The sequence below is a fragment of the Pseudophryne corroboree genome, chromosome 5 (assembly GCF_028390025.1).
Source record: "Pseudophryne corroboree isolate aPseCor3 chromosome 5, aPseCor3.hap2, whole genome shotgun sequence".
In the NCBI taxonomy this organism is placed as follows: Eukaryota; Metazoa; Chordata; class Amphibia; order Anura; family Myobatrachidae; genus Pseudophryne; species Pseudophryne corroboree.
Genome location: NC_086448.1, coordinates 846,050,418 through 846,068,229, shown reverse-complemented (window position 1 = coordinate 846,068,229; position 17,812 = coordinate 846,050,418). Strand labels below are relative to the sequence as shown.

General features: G+C 48.0%; 1 protein-coding gene across 1 annotated transcript in view; it reads left to right on the top strand.

Annotated features, from left to right (window-relative positions):
- Window positions 1-1,784: 1,784 nt before the first annotated feature.
- KCNH2 (potassium voltage-gated channel subfamily H member 2) overlaps window positions 1,785-17,812 on the top strand; it is a 750,290-nt gene continuing 734,262 nt past the window's right edge. Inside the window, exons 1-2 of the mRNA XM_063924668.1 lie at window positions 1,785-1,950; window positions 5,941-6,057. The gene's annotated coding sequence lies outside the window, so the exon portion shown is untranslated. The remainder of the gene's footprint in view (window positions 1,951-5,940; window positions 6,058-17,812) is intronic.

Here is a 17,812-nt window from a genome sequence, read left to right as displayed (position 1 = left end):
TGTCCAGTGTCGTGGTGTAACGGGCCAGGTGCGGTGCTGTATCTGGTGTCGTGGTGTAACAGAGGCCAGGTGCGGCGCTGTGTCCGGTGTCGTGGTGTAACAGAGGCCAGGTGTAGCGCTGTGTCTGGTGTCGTGGTGTAACAGAGGCCAGGTGCGGTACTGTGTCCGGTGTCGTGGTGTAACAGGGGCCAGGTGTGGCGCTGCGTCCGGTGTCGTGGTGTAACGGGCCAGGTGCGGTGCTGTGTCCGGTGTCGTGCTGTAACAGAGGCCAGGTGTGGTGCTGTGTCCGGTGTCGTGGTGTAACAGAGGCCAGGTGCGGTGCTGTGTCCAGTGTCGTGGTGTAACGGGCCAGGTGCGGTGCTGTGTCTGGTGTCGTGGTGTAACAGAGGCCAGGTGCGGCGCTGTGTCCGGTGTCGTGGTGTAACAGAGGCCAGGTGTAGCGCTGTGTCTGGTGTCGTGGTGTAACAGAGGCCAGGTGCGGTGCTGTGTCCGGTGTTGTGGTGTAACAGGGGCCAGGTGTGGCGCTGCGTCCGGTGTCGTGGTGTAACAGAGGCCAGGTGTAGCGCTGTGTCTGGTGTCGTGGTGTAACAGAGGCCAGGTGCGGTGCTGTGTCCGGTGTTGTGGTGTAACAGGGGCCAGGTGTGGCGCTGCGTCCGGTGTCGTGGTGTAACGGGCCAGGTGCGGTGCTGTGTCCGGTGTCGTGCTGTAACAGATGCCAGGTGTGGTGCTGTGTCCGGTGTCGTGGTGTAACAGGGGCCAGGTGCGGCGCTGTGTCCGGTGTCGTGGTGTAACGGGCCAGGTGCGGCGCTATGTCTGGTGTCGTGGTGTAACAGAGGCCAGGTGCGGCGCTGTGTCCGGTGTCGTGGTGTAACAGAGGCCAGGTGCGGCGCTGTGTCCGGTATCGTGGTGTAACAGAGGCCAGGTGCGGCGCTGCGTCCGGCGTCGTAGTGTAACAGGAACAATCTGGTGGGTCTTCTGCCCCCACACCCCATCAAAGCTAAGGCACGCTGCACGGACTGTGTAGACGCCGCTGGTCACCAGCATTAAGAACCCGAGGTCGGCCACTGCGCAGTGCACGGTGGGTGGTAATGCCGTCCATGAGGTGTTCCGGTACACACGTGACACCGTAGATGGAGGAATGTCCCGTCCGCTGTCATGCCCCGCCCCAACTATGATAATAACGCTGCCTTGCCATAAGCAGCCAGTGCTCACACCGACTCACGGGGCGTCAGATTACAGCTGACGCAGGTCTGGCCATTTCCAAGATGTCACCGCACGGCGGCGCCACCTACCATCACTACACACCGCGATCCCATAACTACTGGCCTGTCAGTGTGTATATATACAGTATATATAGAGTATACCTGCCCACGTGATGTCACCGCACGGCGGCGCCACCTACCATCACTACACACTGCTTCCCATAACTACTGGCCTGTCAGTGTATATATACAGTATATATTATAGAGGATGCCGGAGTCAGTGTGGTGGGATCTCCTGCCCCCTGTCCCTGCTTACAGTGGTGTGTTTCATCTGTGTTCGGGGCTGTGATGCACTGATAGTGATATTCCCCCCTCAGGAGGTGGTGTGTTCCATCTGTGGGCGGGGCTGTGATGCACTGATAGTGATATTCCCCCCTCAGGAGGTGGTGTGTTCCATCTGTGGGCGGGGCTGTGATGCACTGATAGTGATATTCCCCCCTCAGGAGGTGGTGTGTTCCATCTGTGGGCGGGGCTGTGATGCATTGATAGTGTAGTATCCCTCCTCAGGGGGTGGTGTGTTCCATCTGTGGGCGGGAACGTGTTGGATGCTTGCCCCGAGGTTGAGGTGTGGTGGGGCTGTGGCCAGGATAATGGCGCCCTCTAGTCTCACCTCCTACACAGCTGTCTGAGAGCACTACTGTCCCCAGCATGTCTTGTGTACCACATCTGAGTATGAGGGGAGTGTAATGTGAGTATGATGGGAGTATAGTGAGTATGATGGGAGTATAGTGAGTATGATGGGAGTATAGTGAGTATGATGGGAGTATAGTCAGTATAGTGAGCATGATGGGAGTATAGTCAGTACAGTGAGTATGATGGGAGTATAGTCAGTATAGTGAGCATGATGGGAGTATAGTCAGTACAGTGAGTATGATGGGAGTATAGTGAGTATGATGGGAGTATAGTGAGTATGATGGGAGTATAGTGAGTATGATGGGAGTATAGTCAGTATAGTGAGCATGATGGGAGTATAGTCAGTACAGTGAGCATGATGGGAGTATAGTCAGTACAGTGAGTATGATGGGAGTATAGTCAGTATAGTGAGCATGATGGGAGTATAGTCAGTACAGTGAGTATGATGGGAGTATAGTCAGTATAGTGAGTATGATGGGAGTATAGTGAGTATGATGGGAGTATAGTGAGTATGATGGGAGTATAGTGAGTATGATGGGAGTATAGTCAGTATAGTGAGCAAGATGGGAGTATAGTCAGTACAGTGAGCATGATGGGAGTATAGTCAGTACAGTGAGTATGATGGGAGTATAGTCAGTATAGTGAGCATGATGGGAGTATAGTCAGTACAGTGAGTATGATGGGAGTATAGTCAGTATAGTGAGCATGATGGGAGTATAGTCAGTACAGTGAGCATGATGGGAGTATAGTCAGTACAGTGAGTATGATGGGAGTATAGTCAGTATAGTGAGCATGATGGGAGTATAGTCAGTACAGTGAGTATGATGGGAGTATAGTCAGTATAGTGAGCATGATGGGAGTATAGTCAGTACAGTGAGCATGATGGGAGTATAGTCAGTACAGTGAGTATGATGGGAGTATAGTCAGTATAGTGAGCATGATGGGAGTATAGTCAGTACAGTGAGTATGATGGGAGTATAGTCAGTATAGTGAGCATGATGGGAGTATAGTCAGTACAGTGAGTATGATGGGAGTATAGTCAGTATAGTGAGTATGATGGGAGTATAGTCAGTACAGTGAGTATGATGGGAGTATAGTGAGTATGATGGGAGTATAGTCAGTATAGTGAGCATGATGGGAGTATAGTCAGTACAGTGAGTATGATGGGAGTATAGTCAGTATAGTGAGCATGATGGGAGTATAGTCAGTACAGTGAGTATGATGGGAGTATAGTCAGTATAGTGAGCATGATGGGAGTATAGTCAGTACAGTGAGTATGATGGGAGTATAGTCAGTATAGTGAGCATGATGGGAGTATAGTCAGTGCAGTGAGTATGATGGGAGTATAGTCAGTATAGTGAGTATGATGGGAGTATAGTCAGTATAGTGAGCATGATGGGAGTATAGTCAGTACAGTGAGTATGATGGGAGTATAGTCAGTATAGTGAGCATGATGGGAGTATAGTCAGTACAGTGAGTATGATGGGAGTATAGTCAGTATAGTGAGCATGATGGGAGTATAGTCAGTATAGTGAGTATGATGGGAGTATAGTCAGTATAGTGAGTATGATGGGAGTATAGTCAGTATAGTGAGTATGATGGGAGTATAGTCAGTATAGTGAGCATGATGGGAGTATAGTCAGTACAGTGAGTATGATGGGAGTATAGTCAGTATAGTGAGCATGATGGGAGTATAGTCAGTACAGTGAGTATGATGGGAGTATAGTCAGTATAGTGAGCATGATGGGAGTATAGTCAGTGCAGTGAGTATGATGGGAGTATAGTGAGCATGATGGGAGTATAGTCAGTGCAGTGAGTATGATGGGAGTATAGTGAGCATGATGGGAGTATAGTCAGTACAGTGAGTATGATGGGAGTATAGTCAGTATAGTGAGCATGATGGGAGTATAGTCAGTACAGTGAGTATGATGGGAGTATAGTCAGTACAGTGAGTATGATGGGAGTATAGTCAGTACAGTGAGTATGATGGGAGTATAGTCAGTATAGTGAGCATGATGGGAGTATAGTCAGTACAGTGAGTATGATGGGAGTATAGTCAGTACAGTGAGTATGATGGGAGTATAGTCAGTACAGTGAGTATGATGGGAGTATAGTGCGCATGATGGGAGTATAGAATGGGAGTATAGAATGTAAGCTCTCACGAGTAGGGCCCTCTTCCCTCATGTGCTTATACTTTTCTTACTTTAATAATCCTCAACCGCCCAGATCCCACAGTTTTTTGACCACCTGGAACTTATCTCTATGTTTACTGGTGTAGTTATGCTTAGTTGCCCTGTACTTGTCCTATATTGTATTCAACTGTAAGTCACTGTTTTCCTATTTTTTATGTGCATTTGTACTCTGTAATCGGGCGCTGCGGAACCCTTGTGGCGCCATATAAATAAAGGATAATAATAATAATAATATAGTCTGTACAGTTAGTATGATGGGAGTATAGTCAGTGCAGTGAGTATGATGGGAGTATAGTGAGTATGATGGGAGTATAGTCAGTACAGTGAGTATGATGGGAGTATAGTGAGTATGATGGGAGTATAGTCAGTACAGTCAGTATGATGGGAGTATAGTGAGTATGATGGGAGTATAGTCAGTACAGTCAGTATGATGGGAGTATAGTGAGTATGATGGGAGTATAGTCAGTACAGTGAGTATGATGGGAGTATAGTGAGTATGATGGGAGTATAGTCAGTACAGTGAGTATAATTGGAGTATAGTGAGTATGATGGCAGTGTAATGTGACTATGATGGGAGTATAGTCAGTACAGTGAGTATGATTGAAGTATAGTGAGTATGATGGGAGTATAGTCAGTACAGTGAGTATGATGGGAGTATAGTGAGTATGATGGGAGAATAGTGAGTATGATGGGAGTATAGTCAGTACAGTGAGTATGATGGGAGTATAGTCAGTACAGTGAGTATGATGGGAGTATAGTGAGTATGATGGGAGTATAGTCAGTACAGTGAGTATGATGGGAGTATAGTGAGTATGATGGCAGTGTAATGTGACTGATGGGAGTATAGTCAGTACAGTGAGTATAATGGGAGTATAGTCAGTACAGTGAGTATGATGGGAGTATAGTGAGTATGATGGGAGTATAGTCAGTACAGTGAGTATGATGGGAGTATAGTGAGTATGATGGCAGTGTAATGTGACTGTGATGGGAGTATAGTCAGTACAGTGAGTATGATGGGAGTATAGTCAGTACAGTGAGTATGATGGGAGTATAGTCAGTACAGTGAGTATGATGGGAGTATGGTGAGTATGATGGGAGTATAGTGAGTATGATGGGAGAATAGTGAGTATGATGGGAGTATAGTCAGTACAGTGAGTATGATGGGAGTATAGTCAGTACAGTGAGTATGATGGGAGTATAGTGAGTATGATGGGAGTATAGTCAGTACAGTGAGTATGATGGGAGTATAGTGAGTATGATGGCAGTGTAATGTGAGTATGATGGGAGTATAGTCAGTACAGTGAGTATGATGGGAGTATAGTCAGTACAGTGAATATGATGGGAGTATAATCAGTACAGTGAGTATGATGGGAGTACAGTGAGTATGATGGGAGTATAGTCAGAACAGTGAGTATGATGGGAGTGTAGTCAGTACAGTGAGTATGATGGGAGTATAGTGAGTATGATGGCAGTGTAATGTGACTGTGATGGGAGTATAGTCAGCACAGTGAGTATGATGGGAGTATAGTCAGTACAGTGAGTATGATGGGAGTATAGTAAAAATCCTGGCAGTATAATGTGAGTACAGTGTATATGATGGCAGTGTAATGTGAGTATGATAGGAGTATAGTCAGTACATTGAGTATGATTGGAGTATAGTGAGTATGATTGCAGTGTAATGTGAGTATGATGGGAGTATAGTGAGTATGATGGGAGTATGATTGGAGTATAGTCATTATAGTGAGTATGAAAGCCTGTGTAATGATTACTCCTTTTATAACATACATCATATACTGTGTACTGTGATGGATCACGTGTGCATCCTGATTAACCCTTTCCGATCTCTGTCACAGTACGGGGTGTGTCGGCCGCAGGATGCTACATGTAACTCCCATGTCAGCAGATACACCGCCCCCGATCAGATGGGGAACTCCGGACACGCCATCAGAGTGTACAGTGGTCCCTAAGCTGTAAGTAAAGCCCCCACACATGTGATTGTATAATACACTGTGAATGAGATGTTATAATAAATGGACGTGTCCCCCCTGTACCCGCTCTGGCAAAAACTAAAACATTTTCTTATTTCTCTTACGTCCTAGAGGATGCTGGGGACTCCGTAAGGACCATGGGGTATAGATGGGCTCCGCAGGAGATAGGGCACCTAAAAAGAACTTTGACTATGGGTGTGCACTGGCTCCTCCCTCTATGCCCCTCCTCCAGACCTCAGTTAGATCTTGTGCCCAGAGGAGAATGGGTGCACTGCAGAGAGCTCTCCAGAGTTTTCTGTGGAAGAAGAATTTTGCTATGTTTTTTATTTTCAGGGAGTCCTGTTGGCAACAGGCTCCCTGCATCGTGGGACCGAGGAGAGAGAAGCAGAGCTGGCTTGTCAAGTTGGGCTCTGTTTCTAAGGCTACTGGACACCATTAGCTCCAGAGGGAGTCGGAACACAGGTCTCACCTGGGGTACGTCCCGGAGCCGCGCCGCCGTCCTCCTCACAGATGCCGAAGATAGAAGCCGGATGAGAAGGCAGAAGTCATCTTAGGCGGCAGAAGACATCAGATCTTCATGAGGTAAGGCCATTGCTCCCAGTCACACACACACAGAGCAGCACTGAAGGGTGCGGGGCGCAGGGGGGGGGGGTTGGGGGTCGCCCTGGGCAGCAATATTCCTCACTTTTGGGCAAATTCAGATAGATTAGGCTGCGGAGGCAGTAAATCTAAGATCCCCCGCCATTTTAATAGAAAAGTCACTGGGACCGAAGCCCGCCGTCGGGTGGGCGGGGCTTGATCCTCAGCACTAACCAGCGCCATTTTCTCCACAGAAGCTGCATGAGGAAAACGCTGGCTCCCTGGTCTCACCCCTGCTGAACTTCACAGGCTGGAAAAAAGAGGAGGGGGGCACATTAGCGATGCAGTGAGTGGGAATTGGCATATTATAGATAAAAAAGCGCTATGTGGTCATATTTTTTCCAGTGGTTTTAAGCGCTGGTGTGTGCTGGCATACTCTCTCTCTGTCTCTCCTAAGGGCCTGGTTGGGGTTTTGTCCCCTTATAGGTTAATCCCTGTGTGTGTGGGGTGTCGGTACGTGTGTGTCGACATGTCTGAGGTGGAAGGCTTCTCCAAGGAGGAGGTGGAGCAAATGAGTGGTGTGTCCCCGTCGGTTGTGCCGACTCCGGATTGGATGGACATGTGGCATATGTTGAATGCAAGTGTGGCATCTTTACATAAAAGGCTTGATAAGGCTGAATTAGGGGGGACATCAGGGGGTCAATCCTCGGATTGGACCGACTCACAGGGCCCGTCGGGGTCTCAAAAGCGTCCCTTAGCACAAGTCACTACTACCGACACGGATTCTGACTCCAGTGTCGACTACGACGAAGTAAAATTGCACCCTAGGGTGACTAAAACCATTCAGTGTATGATTGTGGCAATAAGGGATGTGTTGCATATTGAGGATGAACCCTCGGTCCCCGACACAAGGGTGCACATGTTTAAGGGAAAGAAACAGATTATTAATTTTCCCGCATCTCATGAATTAAATGATTTATTTGGAAAAGCTTGGGAGACTCCGGATAAGAGACCGCAGATCCCCAAAAGAATTTATATGGCATACCCCTTCCCTAAGCAGGACATGGAGATTTGGGAATCACCCCCCACTGTGGACAAGGCCCTGATGCGCTTGTCCAAGAAAGTGGCGCTACCGTCTCCTGACACAGCAGCCCTTAAGGACCCTGCAGATCGCAGGCAAGAAACTACCTTAAAGTGTATTTATTCTCATACGGGGGCTGTGCTAAGACCGACAATTGCGTCGGTATGGGTGTGTAGCGCAATTGCAGCTTGGACAGATGAGCTGACAGATCAATTTGATAATATGGATAAGGATACTATATTCCTAACTCTAGCCCACATAAAAGGCGCAGTCTTATTTCTGAGGGATGCTCAAAGGGACATTGGATTGCTAGCTTCTAGGGCCAATGCCATGTCTATCTCGGCGAGAAGATCCTTATGGACTCGCCAATGGACGGGTGATGCGGATTCCAAAAAACATATGGAAGTACTACCCTTTCTCTAACGTCCTAAGTGGATGCTGGGGACTCCGTAAGGACCATGGGGAATAGCGGCTCCGCAGGAGACTGGGCACATCTAAAGAAAGCTTTAGGACTATCTGGTGTGCACTGGCTCCTCCCCCTATGACCCTCCTCCAAGCCTCAGTTAGATCTCTGTGCCCGAACGAGAAGGGTGCACACTAGGGGCTCTCCTGAGCTTCTTAGTGAAAGTTTTAGTTTAGGTTTTTTATTTTCAGTGAGACCTGCTGGCAACAGGCTCACTGCATCGAGGGACTAAGGGGAGAAGAAGTGAACTCACCTGCGTGCAGAGTGGATTGGGCTTCTTAGGCTACTGGACATTAGCTCCAGAGGGACGATCACAGGCCCAGCTTGGATGGGTCCCAGAGCCGCGCCGCCGGCCCCCTTACAGAGCCAGAAGGCAGAAGAGGTCCGGAAAATCGGCGGCAGAAGACGTCCTGTCTTCAACAAGGTAGCGCACAGCACTGCAGCTGTGCGCCATTGCTCTCAGCACACTTCACACTCCGGTCACTGAGGGTGCAGGGCGCTGGGGGGGGGCGCCCTGAGACGCAATAAAAAACACCTTGGATGGCAAAAAAATGCATCACATATAGCTCCTGGGCTATATGGATGCATTTAACCCCTGCCAGAATATACAGAAAAACGGGAAGATAGGCTCCGCCCCCTTATCGGCGGCCTTATCTCCTCAGCACACTGGCGCCATTTTCCCTCACAGCTCCGTTGGAGGGAAGCTCCCTGGCTCTCCCCTGCAGTCACTACACTACAGAAAGGGTTAAAAAAGAGAGGGGGGCACTAATTAGGCGCAGTATTAACTATACAGCAGCTATAAGGGGAAAAACACTTATATAAGGTTATCCCTGTATATATATAGCGCTCTGTGTGTGCTGGCAAACTCTCCCTCTGTCTCCCCAAAGGGCTAGTGGGGTCCTGTCCTCTATCAGAGCATTCCCTGTGTGTGTGCTGTATGTCGGTACTTTTGTGTCGACATGTATGAGGAGAAAAATGATGTGGAGACGGAGCAGATTGCCTGCAATAGTGATGTCACCCCCTAGGGGGTCGACACCTGAGTGGATGAACTGTTGGAAGAAATTACGTGACAGTGTCAGCTCTGTATAAAAGACAGTGGTTGACATGAGACAGCCGGCTACTCAGCTTGTGCCTGTCCAGACGTCTCATAGGCCGTCAGGGGCTATAAAGCGCCCGTTACCTCAGATGGCAGATATAGACGCCGACACGGATACTGACTCCAGTGTCGACGGTGAAGAGACAAATGTGACTTCCAGTAGGGCCACACGTTACATGATTGAGGCAATGAAAAATGTTTTACACATTTCTAATAATACGAGTACCACCAAAAAGGGGTATCATGTTCGGTGAGGGAAAACTACCTGTAGTTTTCCTGAATCTGAGAAATTAAATGAGGTGTGTGATGATGCGTGGGTTTCCCCCGATAACAACTGATAATTTCTAAAATGTTATTGGCATTATATCCTTTCCCGCCAGAGGTTAGGGTGCGTTGGGAAACACCCCCTAGGGTGGATAAACGCTCACACGCTTGTAAGGGCTCTAACCTCTCCTGAGATGGCCGCCCTTAAGGATCCTGCTGATAGAAAGCAGGAGGGTATCCTAAAATGTATTTACACACATACTGGTGTTATACTGCGACCAGCAATCGCCTCAGCCTGGATGTGCAGTGCTGGGTCGGCGTGGTCGGATTCCCTGACTGAAAATATTGATACCCTAGATAGGGACAGTATATTTTTGCCTATAGAGCATTTGAAAGATGCATTTCTATATATGCGTGATGCACAGCGGAATATTTGCCGACTGGCATCAAGAGTAAGTGCGTTGTCCATTTCTACCAGTAGAGGGTTATGGACACGTCAGTGGTCAGGTGATGCGTATTCCAAATGGCATTTGGAAGTATTGCTTTATTAAGGGGAGGAGTTATTTGGGGTCGGTCTTTTAGACCTGGTGGCCACGGCAACAGCTGGGAAATCCACGTTTGTACCCCAGGTCGCCTCTCAACATGAGAAGACGCCGTATTATCAGGCGCAGTCTTTTCGTGGACAAGCGGGCAAAAGGTTCCTCTTTTCTGCCCCGTGACAGAGGGAGAGGAAAAAGGCTGCAGAAATCAGCCAGTTCCCAGGAACAGAAACCCTCTCCCGCCTCTGCCAAGCCCTCACTATATACGCTGGGGCTTTACAAGCAGAATCAGGCACGGTGGGGGGCCCGTCTCAATGAATTTCAGCGCGCAGTGGGCTCACTCGCAAGTAGACCCCTGGATCCTCCAGGTGATATCTCGGGGGTACAAATTAGAATTCGAGACGTCTCCCCCTCGCCGTTTCCTAAAGTCGGCTTTACCGATGTCTCCTTCTGACAGGGAGACAGTTTTGGAAGCCATTCACAAGCTGTATTCCCAGCAGGTGATAATCAAGATACCCCTCCTGCAACAGGGAACGGGGTATTATTCCACACTGTTGTGGTACCGAAGCCGGACGGCTCGGTGAGACCGATTCTAAATCTAAAATCTTTGAACACTTACATACAGAGGTTCAAATTCAAGATTGAGTCACTCAGAGCAGTGATTGCGAACCTGGAAGAAGGGGACTACATGATGTCTCGGGACATCAAGGATGCTTACCTTCATGTCAAAATTTACCCTTCTCACCAAGGGTACCTCAGGTTTATGGTACAGAACTGTCACTATCAGTTCAGACGCTGCCGTATGGATGGTCCACGGCACCCCGGGTCTTTACCAAGGTAATGGCCGAAATGATGATATTCCTTCGAAGGAAGGGAATTTTAGTTATCCCTTACTTGGACAATTCCCTGATAAGGGTAAGATCCAGGGAACAGTTGGAGGTCGGTGTAGCACTATCTCAGGTAGTGTTGCGGCAGCACGATTGGATTCTCAATATTCCAAAATCGCAGCTGGTTCCGACGACTTGTCTTCTGTTCCTAGGGATGATCCTGGACACAGTCCAGAAAAAGGTGTTTCTCCCGGAGGAGAAAGCCAGGGAGTTATCCGAGCTAGTCAGGAACCTCCTAAAACCGAGCCAAGTCTCAGTGCATCAATGCACAAGGGTTCTGGGTAAAATGGTGGCTTCCTACGAAGCAATCCCATTCGGCAGATTCCACGCAAGAACTTTCCAGTGGGACCTGCTGGACAAATGGTCCGGGTCGCATCTTCAGATGCATCAGCGGATAACCCTGTCACCAAGGACAAGGGTGTCCCTCCTGTGGTGGTTGCAGAGTGCTCATCTTCTAGAGGGCCGCAGATTCGGCATTCAGGACTGGGTCCTGGTGACCACGGATGCCAGCCTGCGAGGCTGGGGAGCAGTCACACAGGGAAGGAATATCCAGGACTTATGGTCAAGCCTGGAGACATCACTTCATAAATATCCTGAAGCTAAGGGACATTTACAATGCTCTAAGCTTAGCAAGACCTCTGCTTCAAGGTCAGCCGGTGTTGATCCAGTCGGACAACATCACGGCAGTCACCCACATAAACAGGGTGGCACAAGAAGCAGGAGGGCAATGGCAGAAGCTGCAAGGATTCTTCGCTGGGCGGAAAATCATGTGATAGCACTGTCAGCAGTATTCATTCCGGGAGTGGACAACTGGGAAGCAGACTTCCTCAGCACGACCTCCACCCGGGAGAGTGGGGACTTCACCCAGAAGTCTTCCACATGATTATAAACCGTTGGGAAAAACTCGACAGGTATTGCGCCAGGTCCAGGGACCCTCAGGCAATAGCTGTAGACGCTCTGGTAACACCGTGGGTGTACCAGTCAGGGTATGTGTTCCCTCCTCTGCCTCTCATACCCAAGGTACTGAGATTGATAAGATGGAGAGGAGTAAGCACTATATTCGTGGCTCCGGATTGGCCAAGAAGGACTTGGTAACCGGAACTTCAAGAGATGCTCACGGAGGATCCGTGGCCTCTACCTCTAAGAAGGGACCTGCTCCAGCAAGGACCCTGTCTGTTCCAAGACTTACCGCGGCTGCGTTTGACGGCATGGCGGTTGAACGCCGGATCCTGAAGGAAAAAAGGCATTCCGGATGAAGTCATCCCTATCCTGATCAAAGCCAGGAAGGATGTAACCGCAAAAACATTATCACCGCAATTGGCGAAAATATGTTGCGTGGTGCGAGGCCAGTAAGGCCCGACGGAGGAAATTCAACTGGGTCGATTCCTACATTTCCTGCAAACAGGAGTGTCTATGGGCCTGAAATTAGGGTCCATTAAGGTTCAAATTTCGGCCCTGTCAATTTTCTTCCAAAAAGAACTAGCTTCAGTCCCTGAAGTTCAGACGTTTGTAAAAGGGGTACTGCATATACAGCCTCCTTTTGTGCCTCCAGTGGCACTTTGGGATCTCAATGTAGTTTTGGGTTCCAAAAGTCACATTGGTTTGAACCACTTAAATCTGTGGAGTTAAAATATCTCACATGGAAAGTGGTCATGCTGTTGGCCCTGGCCTGGGCCAGGCGCGTGTCAGAATTGGCGGCTTTATCCTAAAAAAGCCCTTATCTGATTTTCCATTCGGACAGGGCGGAATTGAGGACTCGTCCTAAGTTTCTCCCTAAGGTGGTTTCAGCGTTTCACCTGAACCAACCTATTTGTGGTGCCTGCGGCTACTAGGGACTTGGAGGACTCCAAGTTGCTAGACGTTGTCAGGGCCCTGAAAATATATGTTTTCCAGGACGGCTGGAGTCAGGAAATCTGACTCGCTGTTTATCCTGTATGCACCCAACAAGCTGGGTGCTCCTGCTTCTAAGCAGACTATTGCTCGTTGGATTTGTAGTACAATTCAGCTTGCACATTCTGTGGCAGGCCTGCCACAGCCAAAAATCTGTAAATGCCCACTCCACAAGGAAGGTGGGCTCATCTTGGGCGGCTGCCCGAGGGGTCTCGGCTTTACAACTTTGCAGAGCAGCTGCTTGGTCAGGAGCAAATACGTTTGTAAAATTCTACAAAATTGATACCCTGGCTGAGGAGGACCTGGAGTTCTCTCATTTGGTGCTGCAGAGTCACCCGCACTCTCCCGCCCGTTTGGGAGCTTTGGTATAATCCCCATGGTCCTTACGGAGTCCCCAGCATCCACTTAGGACGTTAGAGAAAATAAGAATTTACTTACCGATAATTCTATTTCTCATAGTCCGTAGTGGATGCTGGGCGCCCATCCCAAGTGCGGATTGTCTGCAATACTGGTACATAGTTATTGTTACCAAAAAATCGGGTTATTGCTGTAGTGAGCCATCTTTTCTAGAGGCTCCTCTGTTATCATGCTGTTAACTGGGTTCAGATCACAAGTTGTACGGTGTGATTGGTGTGGCTGGTATGAGTCTTACCCGGGATTCAAAATCCTTCCTTATTGTGTACGCTCGTCCGGGCACAGTATCCTAACTGAGGCTTGGAGGAGGGTCATAGGGGGAGGAGCCAGTGCACACCAGATAGTCCTAAAGCTTTCTTTAGATGTGCCCAGTCTCCTGCGGAGCCGCTATTCCCCATGGTCCTTACGGAGTCCCCAGCATCCACTACGGACTATGAGAAATAGAATTATCGGTAAGTAAATTCTTATTATAAGGGTGATGTATTGTTTGGGGATGGGCTGACGGACCTGGTTTCCACAGCTACAGCAGGTAAATCAAATTTTTATATATATTCCCCAACAGCAAAAGAAAGTACCACTCTATCAGATGCAGTCCTTTCGGTCGCACAAGTCCAGTAGAGGTCGGGGATCTTCTTTCCTCGCCAGAGGTAAGGGCAGAGGCAAAAGAGCACCTGCTTCGGCAGGTGCCCAGGAACAAAAGTCCTCCCCGGCTGCTCCAAAACCACAGCATGACGCTGGGGCTCCTCTGAGGGAGTCCGCACCGATGGGGGCACATCTTCGACTTTTCAGTCAGGCCTGGGTCAGTTCAGACCTGAATACCTGGGTGTTGGAAATAGTTTCCCAGGGTTACAAATTGGAATTCGAGGAGGTGCCCCCGCGCCGATTTTTCAAATCGGCCCTACCAGCTTCCACATCGGAAAGGGATGTAGTGTTAGCTGCAATACAAACGCTGTGTATACAGCAAGTGATAATCAAGGTTCCCCTGCACCAGCAGGGAAGAGGTTACTACTCAACCCTATTTGTGGTCCCGAAACCGGACGGTTCAGTCAGACCTATTTTGAATCTGAAACCCCTAAACCTGTACATAAAAAGATTCAAATTCAAATTGGAATCACTCAGAGCGATAATAGCCAACATGGAGGAGGGGGAGTTTATGGTGTCTCTGGACATAAAGGATGCGTACCTTCATGTCCCCATTTATGCCCCCCATCAGGAATACCTGAGATTCGCTGTACAGGATTGTCATTACCAATTTCAGACGTTGCCGTTTGGACTTTCCACGGCCCCGAGGATTTTCACCAAGATAATGGCGGAAATGATGGTGGTCCTGCGCAAGCATGGAGTCACAATTATCCCATACTTGGACGATCTCCTGATAAAGGCGAGATCAAGAGAGAAATTGCTAAGCAGTGTGGCGCTCTCTCTGAGAGTGCTCCAGCAACACGGTTGGATTCTAAATCTACCGAAGTCACAGTTGTTTCCGACAACTCGACTACCGTTCCTAGGTATGATACTGGATACGGAACAAATGAAGGTCTTCCTCCCAATAGAGAAAGCCCAGGACATCCAGAATATGGTTAGAGACCTGCTAAAACCGAAAAGGGTGTCAGTTCACCAATGCACGCGAGTTCTGGGGAAAATGGTGGCGGCCTACGAGGCCATTCCCTTTGGAAGGTTCCATGCAAGGACTTTTCAATGGGACCTTCTGGACAAGTGGTACGGGTCCCATCTGCATTTACATCGGAAAATAACTCTGTCCCCAGGGGCCAGAGTGTCTCTCCTGTGGTGGTTGCAAAGTACTCACCTGCTGGAGGGTCGCAGGTTCGGAATTCAGGATTGGATCCTGGTTACCACGGACGCGAGCCTCCGAGTATGGGGAGCGGTCACACAGGGAAAAAAATTTCAGGGTCTTTGGTCAGACCAGGAGTCCTGTCTACACATCAATGTGTTGGAACTCAGGGCCATTTATTATTATTTATTATTTATTTATTAACAGTTTCTTATATAGCGCAGCATATTCCGTTGCGCTTTACAATTAGAACAACAGTAATAGAACAAAACTGGGTAGAAACAGACAGACAGAGGTAGGAAGGCCCTGCTCGCAAGCTTACAATCTATAGGGAAATAGGCATAGATACACAAGGATAGATGCTACCTATTGCATAATGGTCCACCAGATTGCTAGGTTCTTAATGGGTTGTATGATGATACCCCACAAAGTTATCCAAGTGTCAGGAGGGTGTGAGACTAAAGAAAGACAAGATATGTGATGTTATGAATACTCTACAGAGGATGTAATTAGATAGGGAAGCACTGAAGGTTATGTGTGTGGGTCAGGAATTTGGTAGGCTTGTCTGAAGAGGTGAGTTTTCAGGGAACATTTAAAGGTTTGGAGACTAGAGGCGAGTCTTACTGTGCGTGGGAGGGCATTCCACAGAGTGGGTGAAGCCCGGATAAAGTCCTGTAATTTTGAGTGTGAACAAGTAATGCGTGTGGATGAGAGACGTAGATCTTGTGCAGAGCGGAGAGGTCGGGTAGGGAGATATTTTGAGATGAGTGAAGAGATGTATGTTGGTGCAGTTTGGTTAATAGCCTTGTATGTGAGTAAAAGTATTTTATATTTAATACGGTAGAATACCGGTAACCAATGGAGGGACTGACAGAGCGGATCTGCAGACGATGAACGTCTGGCGAGGAAGATTAGCCTCGCAGCTGCATTCAAAATGGATTGTAGTGGTGAGAGCCTATGTTTGGGAAGACCGGTCAGGAGACTATATTACAATAATCAATGCGGGAGATAATGAGAGCATGGATTAGAGTTTTTGCTGTGTCTTGTGTAAGATAAGGGCGTATTTTGGATATGTTTCTTAGATGTATGTAACATGATCTTGAGACAGATTGAATGTGGGTAACAAAGGACAGTTCAGAGTCAAGAATGACACCTAGACAGCGAGCTTGTGGGGTAGGGGTGATTGCAGAGTTCTCAACAGTGAAAGAGATATCAGGTTGGAAACTACTATTGGCCGGTGGAAATATAATTAATTCTGTTTTGGAAATATTAAGTTTGAGGTGGCGAGATGTCATTCAAGATGAAATGGCAGAAAGGCATTCAGTGACACGGCCCAATACAGATGGTGACAAATCAGGGGAGGATAGGTAGATTTGAGTATCATCCACATACAGATGGTACTGAAATCCGAAAGAGTTGATTAGTTTGCCAAGAGATGTGGTATAGATAGAGAAAAGCAGAGGACCTAGGACTGAGCCTTGCGGTACTCCAACTGAGAGAGGTAGCGAAGTAGAGGTGGAATCAGAGAAACGAACACTGAAGGAGCGATTAGATAGGTAGGATGAGAACCAAGAAAGGGCTGTGTCCTGAATACCTAGGGATTGTAGTGTTTGTATGAGAAGAGAGTGGTCAACAGTGTCAAAAGCAGCAGAGAGATCAAGGAGAATAAGTAGAGAGTAATGTCCTTTAGATTTAGCAGTGACCAAATCATTCACTACCTTAGTCAGTGCTGTCTCTGTGGAGTGTTGGGCACGAAATCCTGACTGAAGTGGGTCCAGTAGGCTGTGTGAGTTAAGAAAGTGTGTAAGGCGAGTGTAGGCAAGTCTCTCCAGTAGCTTGGAGGGGCATGGGAGCTGAGAGATGGGACGGTAGTTAGAGAGAGAGTTCGGGTCAGAGTTTTGTTTTTTCAGAATGGGAGTAATCACTGCATGCTTGTATAGAGAAGGAAAGATACCAGTAGACAGGGAGAGATTACAGATTTTCGTTAAGGTTGGGATGAGCACAGTAGACAGAGCTTTACTAATTTGTGAGGGTATAGAGTCAAGGGGAGAGGTATTAGAGTAGGCAGATGAAAAGAGTGCAGATACTTCATCTTCATTTGTAGGATCAAAGGAAGAGGAGGTGTTAGAGGGTTCAGGCAGGGAATTGAGCAGGTCACGAGCATACCATTTCATTTCGGATCTTGTCAATCTTGTCCTTGAAATAGGAAGCAAGATCTTGCGCACTGACAGTGGCTGGTGGGTTAGGCGAGGGAGGGACAAGAAGCGATTTAAATGTATTAAAAAGTCGCTTGGGGTTAGAGGCTTGAGCAGAGATGAGAGATTGAAAATGTTTTTGTTTGGCAGTGTCCAGAGCAGTACGATAAGAGTGGTAGGTGGTCTTATATGTGAGAAAGTCACTTGAACTACGAGATTTACGCCACTGGCGTTCAACTTTTCTTGAGAGTTTTTGTAAGTGTCTAGTGTATTTAGAGTGCCACGGTTGACATCTAAGTCTACGTGGAGTGTGATGGGTAGCTGGAGCCACTTCATCAAGTGCTGTTACTAGAGTTTGGTTAAGGTGTGACACAGCAGTCTCTGGAGAGGTGAATGTAGAAATTGGTGAAAGCAGTGGTTGCAGAGAGGTAGATAGTTGTTGAAAATTAATAGCGTTAATATTTCTGCGGGTAAGAGGTGTCCTTGTAGACTTTAGGGACATGGAGTTTAAAGTAATGGAGGAGAGCATGCATGTGATAA